We start from the raw sequence: 15101 nt of genomic DNA, 5'->3' as shown, positions 1-15101 counted from the left end.
AGCTACAAACAATCCCTTTCTAAGGAGTGTTTTGTTTTTTTAAAGGACGAGAAGAGTGGAGCGGCGCTTTAATATTTCCCTTTAATCCATCTTTAACGTAGAAGCACACATGACATATTTTGTGTTAACAAAGAAGATATCCTCTATCATCCTTGCGAACGGCCCCCTAGTTATAGCAATGTGCCGTAAAAGCTCGTTCGGAATCAAAAGGCAGATATTTCACTGTAATCACTATAAATGCAGCCAAGAATGCTTCTTAAATGGTGTTGCTAGGCACTGTCTGACAGCTGCTTTCATAGAACAAATTCAAAGCCTCTAGCTCTCTCTCGTCTTCCATTTCTCTCTCCCTATTCCCTTATTCCCCACGCTAACGGGCAGACAGGAATGCAGGGCTGTGTAGACAAATCAGCTCTCGCTTCCATCGGCTGCAGACTGGCACCATCTTAAGTCCCAACACGTCCTTCCTCTCTTCCTCCATCCATCCACTCTTACTTCCCTGAACCTCTTCTCCTTCCAGCTTTCCCTTAGCTCCTCTGTTATTTCATGGGAGTGAAATTTCTCTTCCTCCCTCTTTCTTTCGGTCCCATCGCTGGTTTCCAGTCTCCCTTTTTTTCCTCTCGACACAGTAATTAATTATGAGTCGTAGTTTGCTTGAAGCTGCTGGAGTGACTCTAGATGTTTTGCTGCAGTGTGAGAACAAGACACGTCAGGGCAGTGTGTGAGCTTCGGTCACTTTGTCTGTTACCTTCAAAAGCAAGCTGTGCTCCTGCTCAACAATCATGGAGTTGTTCGAGTCGATCTGAATTGCAGCCATTATTGCCGTAGTACGTCCATCAGAGAGCACAGAGGAAGCTACAATGTCCCGTCCAGGACGTATCTTGGTCACACTATTTGTTTTAAGCTTTCAATAATAAGTATCATTGCTCATTGGCTCAGAAAAATCCAGAAAAGATTTGGCTCTGATCTGAATCAACGATGGGACAGCAAACACGACTCCTCTCAACATTGACAACTATCCACACACATACACACAACCAACAAAACCCTTCATACACAGGCATGGTGTGTGTGTGTGTGTGTGGTTTTCACCTTCATGCAGTCAGGCTTGCTGAGTTGTGGCAACACTTGATTTCCAGCAAAGGTGACATCCTTGAAGCGCTTCTTTCACATTAGCTCGTCACTCTTACCCTCTCTCGCTCAGCAATATCCAAGCATGTCAGTGCCACTGAAGCAGCTCATAGATCAGGGATTATAACACTTCATTTTGCACACAGCACACTTTAGGCCTCCAACCATAATACACAGCTTATTTAATGTGGATTGTGGAGTAGAGTTATATGACTGGGGGGGGGGGGGGGGGGGCTGGTGAAGCTTCTTGACCAATGATGGAGGGAACCAGCAAGAATGAGAGGGGATGGGAGGTTGTTTGGTTTGGTTTTTGAGTCTCCCTTATTCGAGTTGGCCCTCCTACCATAGAGCTACAAGAGGTAGCCATTACTGATGCTTTTAATCACACCTGTGATTTTCCTGCTATAACGTGCAAAAATGTTTGCTGTGAAAAACGCCGGGACATGCAGACATACACGAAACTCTCCCACACACACACACACACACACACACACACAAGCGCAAAGCCGAGGGGAAGAGTGCAGAAAAGTTGGATCGCTGTCTCCCGGTACCTGGAGGGAAATCGCATGGAAATTGTCACCATGACATTTGAATACCCACATATTTCATGGAAATCGAAAACGAGAAACAAATGAGTGTCGCTTGTATTTGAATCCGGTCACATAGAAAGAACAAAAGAGCCCACAGAACCGTCAGAAGCCCCACAACGCCGCGTGTGTCACAGTTTTGTAACCAACTGCTAAAAAGAAAATTACTTTCACAATATTTCAGGACAAACCGATGTCCACCCTTTCAATTTGCTCGACTATTACATGAACATGTATTTTGCCAAGTAACCCTCGCTGTCATTAACATCCAGTTATACTTGTTTTTTTCCCACTCTACTCTCAGACATAAATACATTGATACCACTGTCTGAATGGTGTTTATTTCCAACTGGCTCCAGCCTGCGTGGCCCCAGGAAAAAAAACAAGAAAAAAAACACCCCAAAATAACTGTTTCTGGAGCACCTTTTCTGGCTGGGTTGCTGTAAACAGGATCAGACCTGCCCCAGTTCAGATCTTTCATCATGACAAATGAAGCTATTGATCACACACAGGCGGTGTCACCGTTTCTTTTTATTCATTCTTTATATCCGTTTTAGCCGTCTGTGCCTCCACGGTAAATCCTCTTTTCAGCGGCCCGTCTGTATCCGCCGCTTCCTCCCTTGCAGTTGCCGAACAGAGCTCGAGCAGACTTGACCTCTGGGATTAACTTCGAAGACACGAAAGCTTGATAATTTAGTCGGCTTTGTGGTGATTATAATAAAACGTTAAACTGCTGATTTAATTTTTCTCTGATCCCTTACTCTGTCTCTACACTTGATTTGGGTGCGCGTGTGTCCAGGTACTTGTGATGATGCGCAAAGTGAAGTGTGTGTGTCACCAAATGTGTGTTTATGTGTGCTATGCTGAGCCAATCGCTTATTTTGTCCAATAAACCATTGGACGAAAACAATTATATTAATCCATCCTATCCTAATATCCCATTCCATCACACACACACACACACACACACACACACACACTATAGAGGAGCACCATGCACATCTGTGAGCTCATCAGTGCAGCAGTTGATTTGGTTTGCTCGAAGCGCATGGATTACAGCTTTCCCTTATAATCCGTAGTGGTGATGAAGAGGAGTCTTAAAGATCTCAGCTCCTGGTTTACTACGCACAGCTGGATTGAGGTCAGTCAGCCTGTAGTGCAGTTTTAAACTGTTTCCTTTGTTTCTGTAATTCACATTTAACTGCCAACTAACTTTAGTAAACTCTTTACTCAGCCACTGATCCAAGATTAAATCACCACTATTGTAAAAACTTAAATTCTAACTTAAATTCTTCATCAAGGTATGAAAAGGGATTTTTTTCAATACATAAAATCATGTTAAAGTTAACCAATGGTGCATATCTTTTAATCTATACTTGGTGGTCTTCTGTATAAGGGCGGAAGTCGGACAAAATAACAAGAACATCCATGAAATTCAATGCTGTCTGAAAAATAACAGCAACAAACAGCCTAAAACAAATTACCACTGAGTTGAATCAACACACCATTTGAGCCAATGGCAAACATTGCATTGGCTATGTCCAACACATGCATGTCTCATCTCTCATGTAGCTCCGACTCCGCCTTGCTGTCCACTTTGAGGCTGCATCAATTAAAAAGAAACATAAGACCTTATTTCTGAATCTCCTTTTAGAAAAAGTATGTCATACGTCGTCATCCTGTTCACATGCCCATCCAGTGTAAATAACCGATGAGCCGTGTGGGACAGATGGAGAATGTGGGACATGCTGGTGAAGACAGAATGCCTACACCTGCAGAGGCTTGCAGCCCTGCGGTAATAGTGTCAGGAAAATGAAGGATTTACAGTTTGACAGGATGTGTCTAAAGTGCCCTTCCAGCCGCTGAGATGTCCCATTTTTAAAACATTCAGCAAATGGTGCTATATTATAACTACTGCCTGAGAAAGAGCAAAGACGGAGAGACAGAAGAAGAAACAGCTGGCACCATTGAGCAGAAGTGGATGTGTCACTTCGCTAAAAGGTCAAAGTAGAAAAACGACAAGTCCGTACTTTCACATAGCGCAGAGAAAGAGAAGTAACACTACTGTTCCCCACCATAAGAAATGATTACGAATAAATAATGTGATATTTAGGCTTCTCCCCAAACTCAACATTTTCACACTCCGTTCCAATCATATCTAAACATTTAAATGCGGAAAAACATTCGTCCCTTTTGTCGAGAAGAGTTGAGATCACGAGAGCTGCCTCGAAAACATGCATACACGTTCAGGGGAAAGTCAGGATATAAAAGCACGAAGCATATACTCAGAAATCAATAGTTAAAGTGTAATCGAAAGATAAGGTTTATGATCATTATATAACGAATGTTTAATGCATAGAGTGATTTAACAAATGTAAAAACTGATTATAATAATGATCTGTGCAACAGAGTTGAGACGTGAAAGGTGTGTTCCATACATAAGCACACACACATAAGGGTGGGATAAAGATCATGTGTTCAGAATAGGAGGGGGGGAACAGACAGCCCAAATCAAGGATAAAAGGAGATGCTTGCGATACGCAGGCTGGGATTTCTACACGAGCCGTCCAGACGCTCTGAGAAGAAGATACGGACGATCGCCACTGAAGTATTCGAGGACTTTGTCTCTGTTCACGGAAAGAAGACCGCTGTTCGTGGACAAGGATTGAAAGACGGAGATTTTCCTCTCCCCACTGCTCGACTTTAACAACTGAACAACGGAGGAACGCGGCAGTCCTAGAAAGACTTTGTACTGAGCCTTGAGGACTGTTGAACGGACTCCGCTGCGGGAGCAGGAGGACCGAGGGTCCGGCCGGACCTTCGCTCCCAACAACGCCAAAAGAACCTTTTCATCGCACGATTGAAAATCCAGCTCCAACCGAGCCGTCTCGGCATCTAAAACTAATGAGTATAATCTAAGAAGAAAATTTAAGTAACGAATCAAGTGTAGAAACATTTTATGTGAGCTGTAGCTTAACCCTTGCTAACTAACTAAATATAACCTGCAATAAATATCTAATCTGCATTTAAAGTACATTTCTCAAGTGCATTTATTTGCTCAAGTAGTAAAAGTTCCTCGTGGCAGTAAAAAGTTAAATCCATTGTTTGTCTAACAACTGAGTTCTGAAAGGTTATTCTAGAGACCGAATCCACTTAACAATCCCTTACGGTTTTAGAAGTAATCCTAGCCGTTAAAACCTAACCTGGCATTTACCAAGAGCACGGATCCAGAAGAGGGAAGCTGCCATAACCGACACGACTGGTAGGAGCGCCCGGGGTCAGGGTGGCCCCTCGACCGAGTGCGCTCAGACCGGAGGAAGCAGGGTAGACGTCGGGAGTAACGGCAGTTAGCAGAGCCAGGCGAGTTCCCTCGCAAGAACACCAGCTCGACAATCTTTTAACAGAGAGCTGAGTCAGTAAGTAGCCCCGTATCGGGCCAGAAGTACCCCAGGATCTAACACTTTATATCGTCATTCTTCGACTGTCTGAGTAAAGTATGTCTCCATCGAAACTACCAAAACTAATGTTGGCATGATGCCATAATAGGTAGTGATTGCCATGTAATTGCCAATAATTACAGTGGAGAGTGTCCTTTGGGCTTGTTGTGAAAATGTTCACAGTGTTAATATTTAATTGATGAGTCGAATGATGCACTATGGGAGTCATTCACGCAGCAGATGCATGCCAAACCTATAAAACATCACACAAACACATTTGTAAAGAGATTCCGCAGCCATTTATTGATGAAGGTGGTGATGCTGAGAGTAGCACACACACAGAGCCTGTGTGTGCACCTATTTAGTTCCCCTGTGCCTCACTGCATTGGAAAGGGTCAGAGCTCTAATGCTGCTAAAGCTAAGAAAGTGTGTGAACCATCAGGTCAATGGAGGTGATTCCCTTCAAGTGATGAGAGAATCTAAGCAGTACATAAACACAGAAGCATGATCTACACAAATACTGTGTGATTGTGAAGGTGTTTGTGTTGCATACACAAGTGCACTTAACTCAACACAAACATTGAAACAACATGTGCTATTGAAGGCAATTACATTTAAACTAATTGACTAAACTAATTATATTGAGAAAACGTTGAAATGGGTGTGTGTGTGTGTGTGTGTGTGCGTGTGTGTGTGTAAGGGAAATGGCAATCCATTCAGCCATAAATCTGCACCACAAGCCAAATGTCAGCATCATACTTGGTCTGTGATGTCCTGGGGCACAAAGTGTGGGATGAGGGCCCTGATTAAACGATTCACAGACTCATGAATCCACGCTGTCTTAATGTCTTCGTAGAAGCTACAGAGTCATTCACACGTTCTGTCACCGACACACAAGCGCACACAGATTACAAACCACAGGCAGTGTACGGCACCGCTGCTGCAGGATCCCTTCGGCCTTGTAAACCCCACATGCTGGCCAGAACAGAAACACGGCGCAACTTGTTTTCGACTTGTTCGAAACTTTCTTCCCATTAGAAACTTGAGTTGCAAAACAGCTTCGGTCTCCAGCCGCTGCCATTGGCTGTTGGATACCCAGGTTTGACAGAAAGACACTAAATTGCAAAAAACACATTCTTGAACATCAGCTGTAAATATGTGCGATTTCACAAACTGAGAGGTGGGTAAACTAAGTTCAGGCAGGTTTAGACTCCATTACATGCCTTTCCACAGCTCTCTCCCCCCCTCCCCTCTTTTTGCCTCCTCTCAAACTCCCCCTCTCCCTTCAACTCCGTCCCTGTAAGCCGATGGCATAAACACATCAGACAAGCTTTCTAGCCAGCTGTCGTTCACAGCGGCAAAGGAGAGGATGCAAATTGTTATCCAGCGTTTTTACCCCTCCTCTCCCTTCCTCCCTCCCCTGCTTTCGTCTCTCCACAGTTGGTCATGGACGGTTTTATACTTTGATTTTCTGCAAGCTTTACAAGAGTTACACATGGACAAACGCACACAAGTAACTCGGTTGCCAGATTTGCCGGTGGGCCCAGAACAACCCAATCAAAGCTCAGCTGGAAGGAGCGCCATGACAATGCAGAACGGATGGACACAAAGAAAAGGCGAGGGTGGAGGGTGGAGGGTGGAGAACTTCTCTCAGAACTTGTGCTTTCTCCAGTTACATTTGTGGACTTACGAGAGAGAGAAGACAGCCTTTTTGTGAGCCAACAGAGGACAAGCGTCAGAGGGAGGGTGCTTGATGCAATCCAACAAAGTGCTTCAACTTTCCTCCTCTTTCGGTCTGTGATTTTGGGGATTGGAGTCGTGCTGAAGTCTACAGCAACGGTGTGTGCTCAGAGGAGAGGGTCAGCATTAACAGCAAAGACGTTGTCCGTATAGATGCCACTGGACATCTTGTTCCAAAGTCATCTCCCCTCCTCGGCCAGCTTATCCCTTTAAGTGGTGCAGTGATGCAGACATGACCAGTTGCTTAATTGAGTTAATCAACATAAAGTTAAACAACTATTTGGATAAATGTGTAAGCCACTTATCAAGCAAAAGTGCTCCAGCTTCTCAAATGAGAGGATTTTAGCATTTAATGATTTTCTATATACAGCCTATCATTGTATATTGATCTTCCGATCAGACTAAACAAGGATTTTGAGGAGGTCTGCTTGGGCTCTGGGAGCCTGTGATGAACCTTTATTAACCAAATGAACAGAAAAGAAAAGGTTTCTTAGTTGCGACCCAATCCTGCTTAGAAATCTGAAGCAAGAAAGAAAAATAATGTTGCCGTCGCTCAAGGTAGTACGAGCACCAAGTAAGCAATAAACAAACAAAGAAGCTTGCATTGTTGTAGAGCACCTCTAAACGCAGGCTGGTCAGTATGTTGAGTCTGCCAACAAGTATGGGCACCCTTCTCTCACTGCAGTAAAGGGGAATGCAAAGGTCAAATGTCCATCACAGTATCAACCCACCACTTCTCACCTGCTAGTTCTCAAGGCACAGCAGTGAAGACAATTTCTGTGGAGGGGCTCTCAGTTGACAAATCATGTTGCCATAGGAACGCTGTTAGTTGCGTGGGTGGCAGGTAAAGGATGTTGTGTGTCGTTATAGTGGAAAGATGTAATGGGTCCTCCCTACACGGAGCAAGAATGCAAGCTTGCGATAGCAGCTGGCTCTCAGCATAAAAAAAAACTTTCACATTCCGGTGCAGTCGCCGTTTTCCTGGCAAGTTTAAATCGCAGCAATGAAAAATCAATCGCCGTCAGCGATGGAAGTCCGAGGCTTAACCAGGCTGACGGATGAAACGCGTTGTATTCCAGGAGCGCAACAAACTTCTCTCCAGCACTTGGCGAGAGTTGCCAGTCCAAATCCCATCAATGGAAGAGAAAAAATAAAAAATACTCAAGAAAGGCAAAATCCCAAACTCAAAAGGGAGCAGCACACAGAGAGAAGAATAACACGGAAACCCAGTGTAAGCCTTGTTAAATCTCTCCGTTACATCCCCGACATTATGCTGCTAGAATATGATATATCCAGAGGGGGGGGGGGGGGGGGACAGGAGTAGGTGGGGAGGGTATTGCAGTGAAAGAAGATTCCCCCGCCCCCCCTCCCAACCGTACTTCCTTCTGGCTATAGCGCGGCAGGGGTCCTCCCCGAGCCCGCTGTTTCACAATTACTGTGGTAACACTGCATACCGATGGCCCCTGACACCACCGACACTCGGAGCAGACAGGAAGTGAGCGACAGAGAGGGAGAGTGGGGCAGAGTGGTGAGACATGTCATTAACTTTAAATCCTTCGGCCATCCCAACAGAGGATCCTTCCTCGGAAACAATAGAATACTGTGAAAGTATAGTAATCAAACAGAGTAATCATCTTCTCAGTGTGTTTTACCGGCAACACTATTCAACAGGGCCATTGCCACCGCGGTGGGGAAATACTTGTCAATCATAGCAGCACTGCACTTCAGAAAGGACAGACTCTTGTAAATAACTGCTAAGATACATTATGCTTGGCAATTTTTTGTATTGGTCACATATTTTTCTCACAGCAAGACCTTTGGATAAGCTAATAAAAAGCTCCGCGCATGAATCTACCAAAAGAAACGCTGGTGTTCTTTTCTAATTATTTCTAAAGGAGAGGTGGTGCTCTGAGTGTTCATGACCCCCAACTCCTCTTACTGCACCGAGCGCCTTAAGCACTTATCCACTTTTCAAGTTGAAGCAAGTTCAACTTTTCTGAAAGCGGCACTCATCGTTGGCACTCCAGAGCTCCTATACGGCCAAGCAGGTTAGCGCTGGGCAGGGACCAGGGTGGACTCGTCAAGAGGTTCCATACGACGGTCAACAAACTGAGATTAACTTCCACATGTCGATGGACCTGCAAGCCCTAATCCTTAGACTCTGCTTCAGACTCTAGAATCGCATGCGTACTATCAAAACTTGGCTTGATCCCGCAGTGTCATTTAAATAAATCCTTTGCGTTTTGTTTTTCTGGTTATTTGCTTTTTCTCTTCTGCACTTTATGTACATGTACACAAATCTGCTGTTGAAAGAAAGGAGTGGTGAGAGAAAAGCCCAAAGGTTAGAGTGTCTGCCTGAACAGAGTCACTGAGGGATAGATTACAAGCCCGTGCCTCTCACGATAGATGGGATGAAAACAGAATTATGTGCTTGGCGCACATAAACATAAGAGCCAATATGCCACAGTGTTGCCGCTGCATCAAAGAGACGTTTACACATCAGACTCACGGCACCGTATGAGTCACAGATACCTGGGAGAAACGCTGAACACGGTCTTATCAAAAGGAGCTGTCTGGCCAACCCCACGGATATGTTGGGGGGGGGGGCCTTTCAGCATCACCCCCCGATTCCCACCGGAAACAGCAACAGCCCACGTCTCCTTCTCACTGCGTGTCCCGCCTCATATCAATGTCACAATGGTCAGGATTCTTTATACACACAGATAAAGTTATGTGCTTGTCAGCTTAGAGCGAGGCAGGAAGATATGGGACGAGAGAGCCGGAGGCAGAAACAGTCAGTGTGAGAGAAGGATTGAGGGGGGGGAAAAAAAAAGATGAAAAGAAGCATAAGAGAAGGCCGGAGGGAGAAAATAAAAGTGGTGCGACCGTGATATAGAACCATGTAGATGTATTGAGCCCCATTATGAAGGCACGTGACGGCTTAATGGGACTGTGTGGCTGCCAGGATGAAAAAATAAGTAAGAAGTTCTGAACAGCAGGACAGCAGAATGTTTACACACACACACACACACACACACCTTCTCTGCAGGCGTCACACATATGCTGAGTAAACTCTTCGGAGGAGAACAAAGGTTCTTGTTAAATTGGATGCTGTGACGCGTATTGATTTCCCGCCATAGAAATCACAATGCCTATTGTTTGGAGATCCTCACTTTAGATCTCTGCTGTCATTGCTGCAGCAAACATCAATATGCAGCTCTGTGGTGCATTAACAAAGGGTTAATTACATACTTGTAAGCAATTACTCTCTTAACGTAGCGTAGAGTCCTCCTCCCCCCCCCCCAAATTGGAATTTAGAGCAGAACCATCAAGCAGTAAGTCAGTGAGACCATCTTTTTAATGAAATGTCAACTAAAATATAATAGACTTTGAATCTTACATCGCACGCCAAGTTTCAAGTCTGCTCTGAGGTCAAGTCCTCACAGACGAGATGACAAAGACGGAGGTTTAAAGTGGCAACCAAAGGTCAAAGATAACTGTAAATTAATTCAACACAATGTGGAACTCCAGCTAATAAGTTCTCATCCTAAACAAAATTAAACCAACACTTTTATATATATATATATATATATATATATATATATATATATATATATATATATATATATATATTCAATGTTATGTTAGCCCTGCAGCATTGTTATAGAGTCATGTGTCTAACCATCCTAAAATATGGCAGAGCAAGATTATGGTGTGAAGAACAGTTGATGACACGGAAATACAATTTGCATCTTCTCTGCAGTGTTTGGTGGCACGGGAGAGGAGGAGGGAGTCTAATTGGGCACTAGCCTGCGTCTGGTCGTCCCGTCACAGCCCGGAGGGGTTTAAGCGCGCGTGTGTGTGTGTGTGTGTGTGTGTGTGTGTGTGTGTGTGTGTGTGTGTGTGTGGTGAGAGAGTGAGCGAGAGAGAAAAAGAGTGGGACATCAAGTGAGAAAGCGAGCAACAGAAAGAGAACAAACAGAGAGCTCCATTCAGGTCCGATCCACAGACGCATCATTCAGTCTGACATGACGATACATCTCTGTGACCCGAGTATTCATATAGGGCCTCACCAGGCCAGTCACAGATGCATCATTCACACCCACACGCAGACACACTTCTGCAGAATCTTGCCTCCACTGCTACCAGGCATTTATATCACCATGGAGAATCTTCCCGATTCACATTCTTTCACAGTCCCCCCCCCCCCTCCCTCCCTTGACATGAACATATTGTAAAGACATTCTGAGGAGCTTATTCTTGTAAGTGCAACGCCCCCAAAATGTAATGAATGTCTCTACTGCCAAGGTTGGAGTGAGAGTTTATCCATTAGCGAGCCATAATATTGACAGGGCCGCGCTCTCCGGGTCCAAACTCCAGCCTTGTAGCCGCAACATTGGCCGACAGACAGGGGGTAGTATGTCAACGTGAGGTGCTTACAGGCCGATAAAGGCTGCTGTTCCAATTCCTATCGACAGGCCTTGATGGACAGCACACGGGGAGAGGAGGCGGGAGAGTCGCGAGGGAGGGAGACTGAATCGTGCCAAGTGCTCGTACAGGGTTCAAGAGTTTAGAACTGGGCTGGAATTTGGTGAAAGGACAAGGAGGCAAGACATCGATGCGATAGGATTCTCAAGCTGCCCAGGGACTAAATGTCTTTCCCTTGAAACCTTGACAGCAGCAGAACATATAAACACACACACACACATCCTAAAAGATGACTAATGCACAAATTGGAACTTTCAGAAATTCAGTTGAGAGCAGACACACACAGGCCTACGCTACAGTCAAGCCTGCCAGACAGCCACACTGACACAGATAAGCAGAGGAACGTCAGCCTGCTAGTGAGTGATCTACTCTCCTTTGCCTCACAACTGCAAGCTATACACACAGTTAAACATCCACTAACAAACCACACATCAGCCAGCAGTATCTTATCACGTCTCATCAAAGCACATGTAAACATACATAAACATCTGCTGTGGAAAAAAGGTTTTAAAATTCTGTCGTCTATACATGTCAATAAACATGTGCATATTTTGATTAATTATCCAATATACACACACACACATCATGTTACTGCACAGCTGAAACATAATTTAAATTGATGCCAAGGAACGCCTATCATATGGGATCGATCTGTCCGCTGTACCAGCCGGTGAAGTCACACTGCCCCTCATGGTTTCTCCAGGATATAACCTCGTCCCCTCAGCCACGCTCTGTGTGTAATCTTTTTATTGGGATCGTTGTAAAACAAGAATAACCCACACGACTCAAAATGTGTTCTTGCAAGACACCCGTGCACAAGCAACAACACAACGGTGAACATTAAGAGTCGAAGCAAAGAGCGTTTGGATGGGCGACACTGAATTGATGCATTGAGTCTGGAGGTGCAGGTGGATCGAGGGAGGAGGAAACCGGCAGAGGGGCTCACAGTACTCGGTGCGACTGCTGTACTGGAGGGGGATCTGCATTTTGCATCGGCTCCAGCAGCTGTTTCCTGCACATGAGGTGCAATGGAGGGTGGGAGGAAGGGAGGACGGGAGGAGGGCAAGGGGGGGGGGGGGGGTGTTGGTGCAGGATGGAGACAAAGTGGATCAGGGATTCACATGGTTAAAACTATAGCATGTGCTGAGAAGCCTGCACTGTTTCCTCCCTTGCTTAAATGTCTAGAAAAATCAACTCAAGGTCCAACAAACGCTCCCATTCAAACAGAAATGACCATTTCACCAGCCTTGTGTACATCTAGAGTGCAGGCAAAAAAAACAACAACGCTTTGGCAGTAAAGTCAGGACACATCTACAGCACAAATGAATTGTGTGAAGACAACGTTGAAGGTATAACACGATGTCTTAAACATTCATCACAACGTCTCCTGGCTCACTCTATGTGCGGACCAAACAGGAGGAGGCTGAGCTCAGTTCCAGGACTTCCAGGACAATTCCAGGACTTAAGATAAAGTCACATGAACCTCAGCAGCTGCCTTACTGCCCACCACAGAGAGGATAAGTCCCTGTAGATATCACAGTCAGACCATGTTTTCCGTTCCTTCAGCGTCCCTAAAGTCTGGGCCACATTGGTCAAGTTCAAATGCTTTTTGAGGAGACGTTTCCCAGCGAGAAGCCGGGAAATGCACGTATTATCACGCAACGCAACGTGGGTTTTCCTTAAAATACAAAACACAGCAGACCCAACTCTTATAATGATGAACGTGCAGTCTAAAAAATTACGCATATAGACACACACTGGCTAAGAGGAGTTTTTTTATTTTATTTTTTTTTAAAGGCAGATATACGAGAATATAATCCATGTTGCCCCATTGTGAAACCCTGATGTGATAAAGAACCCGTTTGGAAAGGCGTATGATGCTTCAATAGTTTCAGGCTACAGAGAGTCACCCCAAAGATGCAGCACATGCTCTAAAACGGCACGTATTTAAAGACCTTACAACTCACAATATTTTAACTCCCAATGTTTTCCGCATCAACCTTTAACATGTCACGAAATTATAGTTGCTAAGCATCCTGAACAAATTTCCAAATTTCCAAATTTCCAACGATTTAGAGCCGAGACACCACTGAAATCCCAATCGCAGTCCACGCGCCACGACATGCTGGTCCTATACGCACTGGGCTTGTCCCCGAAGGCACTGCTTAAATCAGACGCGGAATCCCCGACAAAAATATTGGTGTGTCTAACCTTCAGAGTTAACGCTGCAAGAGGAACACGCACAATTTGGGCATGCAGCTCTCTCCCTGGCTTACAGTGAAGGGCATGGATGATATGAAGCGCCAACGGAGGGAATCTAGTCAATGATGGGTCCCAAGTTGAGAGAAATAGCAGCCCATTAAAATGCTCTGCAATTCTTCTTCGGGGTCTAGTTTGAGCCTACGATCCAAATGGACAGGTTCGGTAGGAAACCCGCCCGGAGTGCGCAGAGCGGGCATGGCGCAGCTAGAACAGGTGCAACACGCCTCCCGTCACCTGGGCTGGTGCAGTGGCAACCTCACAACCCAAAACCTGGCAAAAAACGGCACCGAAGCACCCTGTACACACAGTCCTGTCTGTGGGAACTAACGCCGTGAGAAAGCCTCTTTCCTTACCTGTAATCTATGCAGATATCACTTCACAGGCGCAGCGACACTGCGGATAAGAGGCACGTCCAGAGCAATCCCCCCCAACTCCTTCTTACTCCCCCCAAAAAACGAGAAATGCTTAGAATAATGTTATATCCTGATCAGACGCCTTGTCCACTTTAAATCCCGGGTGGTGTAGTTAGAAGGCGATTCCTGCACATGCGAGAGACATAGCAGCAGACTTCCAGTAGCGTCCTCCGATCAGCAGGACCTCGCTACGCCGCTCTGAGCGCTCTGAGACCCGGGAACCGCACCTCCCATTCCCCGGCGAGGACGCACTTTGTATGCCGCTGGAAAAGCCGCTGCGCCGTCTACGGGATACCGCAGGAGGCTGTGCGTGCGTGCGTGTGTGTGTAGAGAGCGTGTGTGCATAGATGTGACTCAGTGCGGTGCTCCTGCTCAACTGAGCTGCCGAGGGTGCTGCAGCGGAGTGCGAATGGGAGAGAGGGAGTGCGGGAGGGGCATGGGGGGCGAAAGAGAGAGAGAGAGGCGCGCGCTGCCCCGGAGTTTGCAGCGGATCTTGAGGCTGGGGAAGGACCGAGCGACTGGGGGGGGGGGGGGGGGGGGTACCAAGGATGCTGCCTCGCCCGCTGTGGCATCTCGGGTTTTGGAAAAGGGGCTGCGTTTGGGTTTAATTTGTAAGTCTCTGGCAACAACCCTAAAGAGGCTTAGAGCGCATTAATGAGCACTATACAAAAATAAACATATTACCATAATCACGTTTATTATCTATATCGATCAAAGACAATTCCACCAGGGCAGTTTCACGTAGACTTTTAGTGTCAGTCCGTTTAAAACTACTTTTAAGGAGTTGATTTTCAAGTTCAATCTGCACCACTGATGGCTATTTTCCACCCAAGAAAACAAGGATATGAACGATATGAGCTTAAAGAGAGCTCGTGCTTTGTAGAGCTCGTGCTTTTAGAGAGACGTTTATGTAATGCAGTCATCCCGTTCAGAATGGGATTTGGCAATGCCAAAGGGGAATTTACAATGCAGGGTTGAAATGATCTGATCATCGGATTTGAATATCTGATGGCAGGATCATTTAAAGATGGAGATTAGGCAACATA

The 15101-nt window shown here is 45.6% G+C and overlaps 1 protein-coding gene across 1 annotated transcript in view; it reads right to left on the bottom strand.

Moving 5' to 3' along the window:
- Window positions 1–14077, bottom strand: part of plxna4 (plexin A4) — a 199726-nt gene extending 185649 nt beyond the window's left edge. The window contains exon 1 of the mRNA XM_079294703.1: window positions 13996–14077. The gene's annotated coding sequence lies outside the window, so the exon portion shown is untranslated. The remainder of the gene's footprint in view (window positions 1–13995) is intronic.
- Window positions 14078–15101: the final 1024 nt, after the last annotated feature.

Source organism: Melanostigma gelatinosum (genome assembly GCF_949748355.1).
Source record: "Melanostigma gelatinosum genome assembly, chromosome: 22".
Taxonomy (NCBI): Eukaryota; Metazoa; Chordata; class Actinopteri; order Perciformes; family Zoarcidae; genus Melanostigma; species Melanostigma gelatinosum.
The sequence above is the reverse complement of the archived record's forward strand: the minus strand, read 5'-3'. Positions and strand labels throughout refer to the sequence as shown.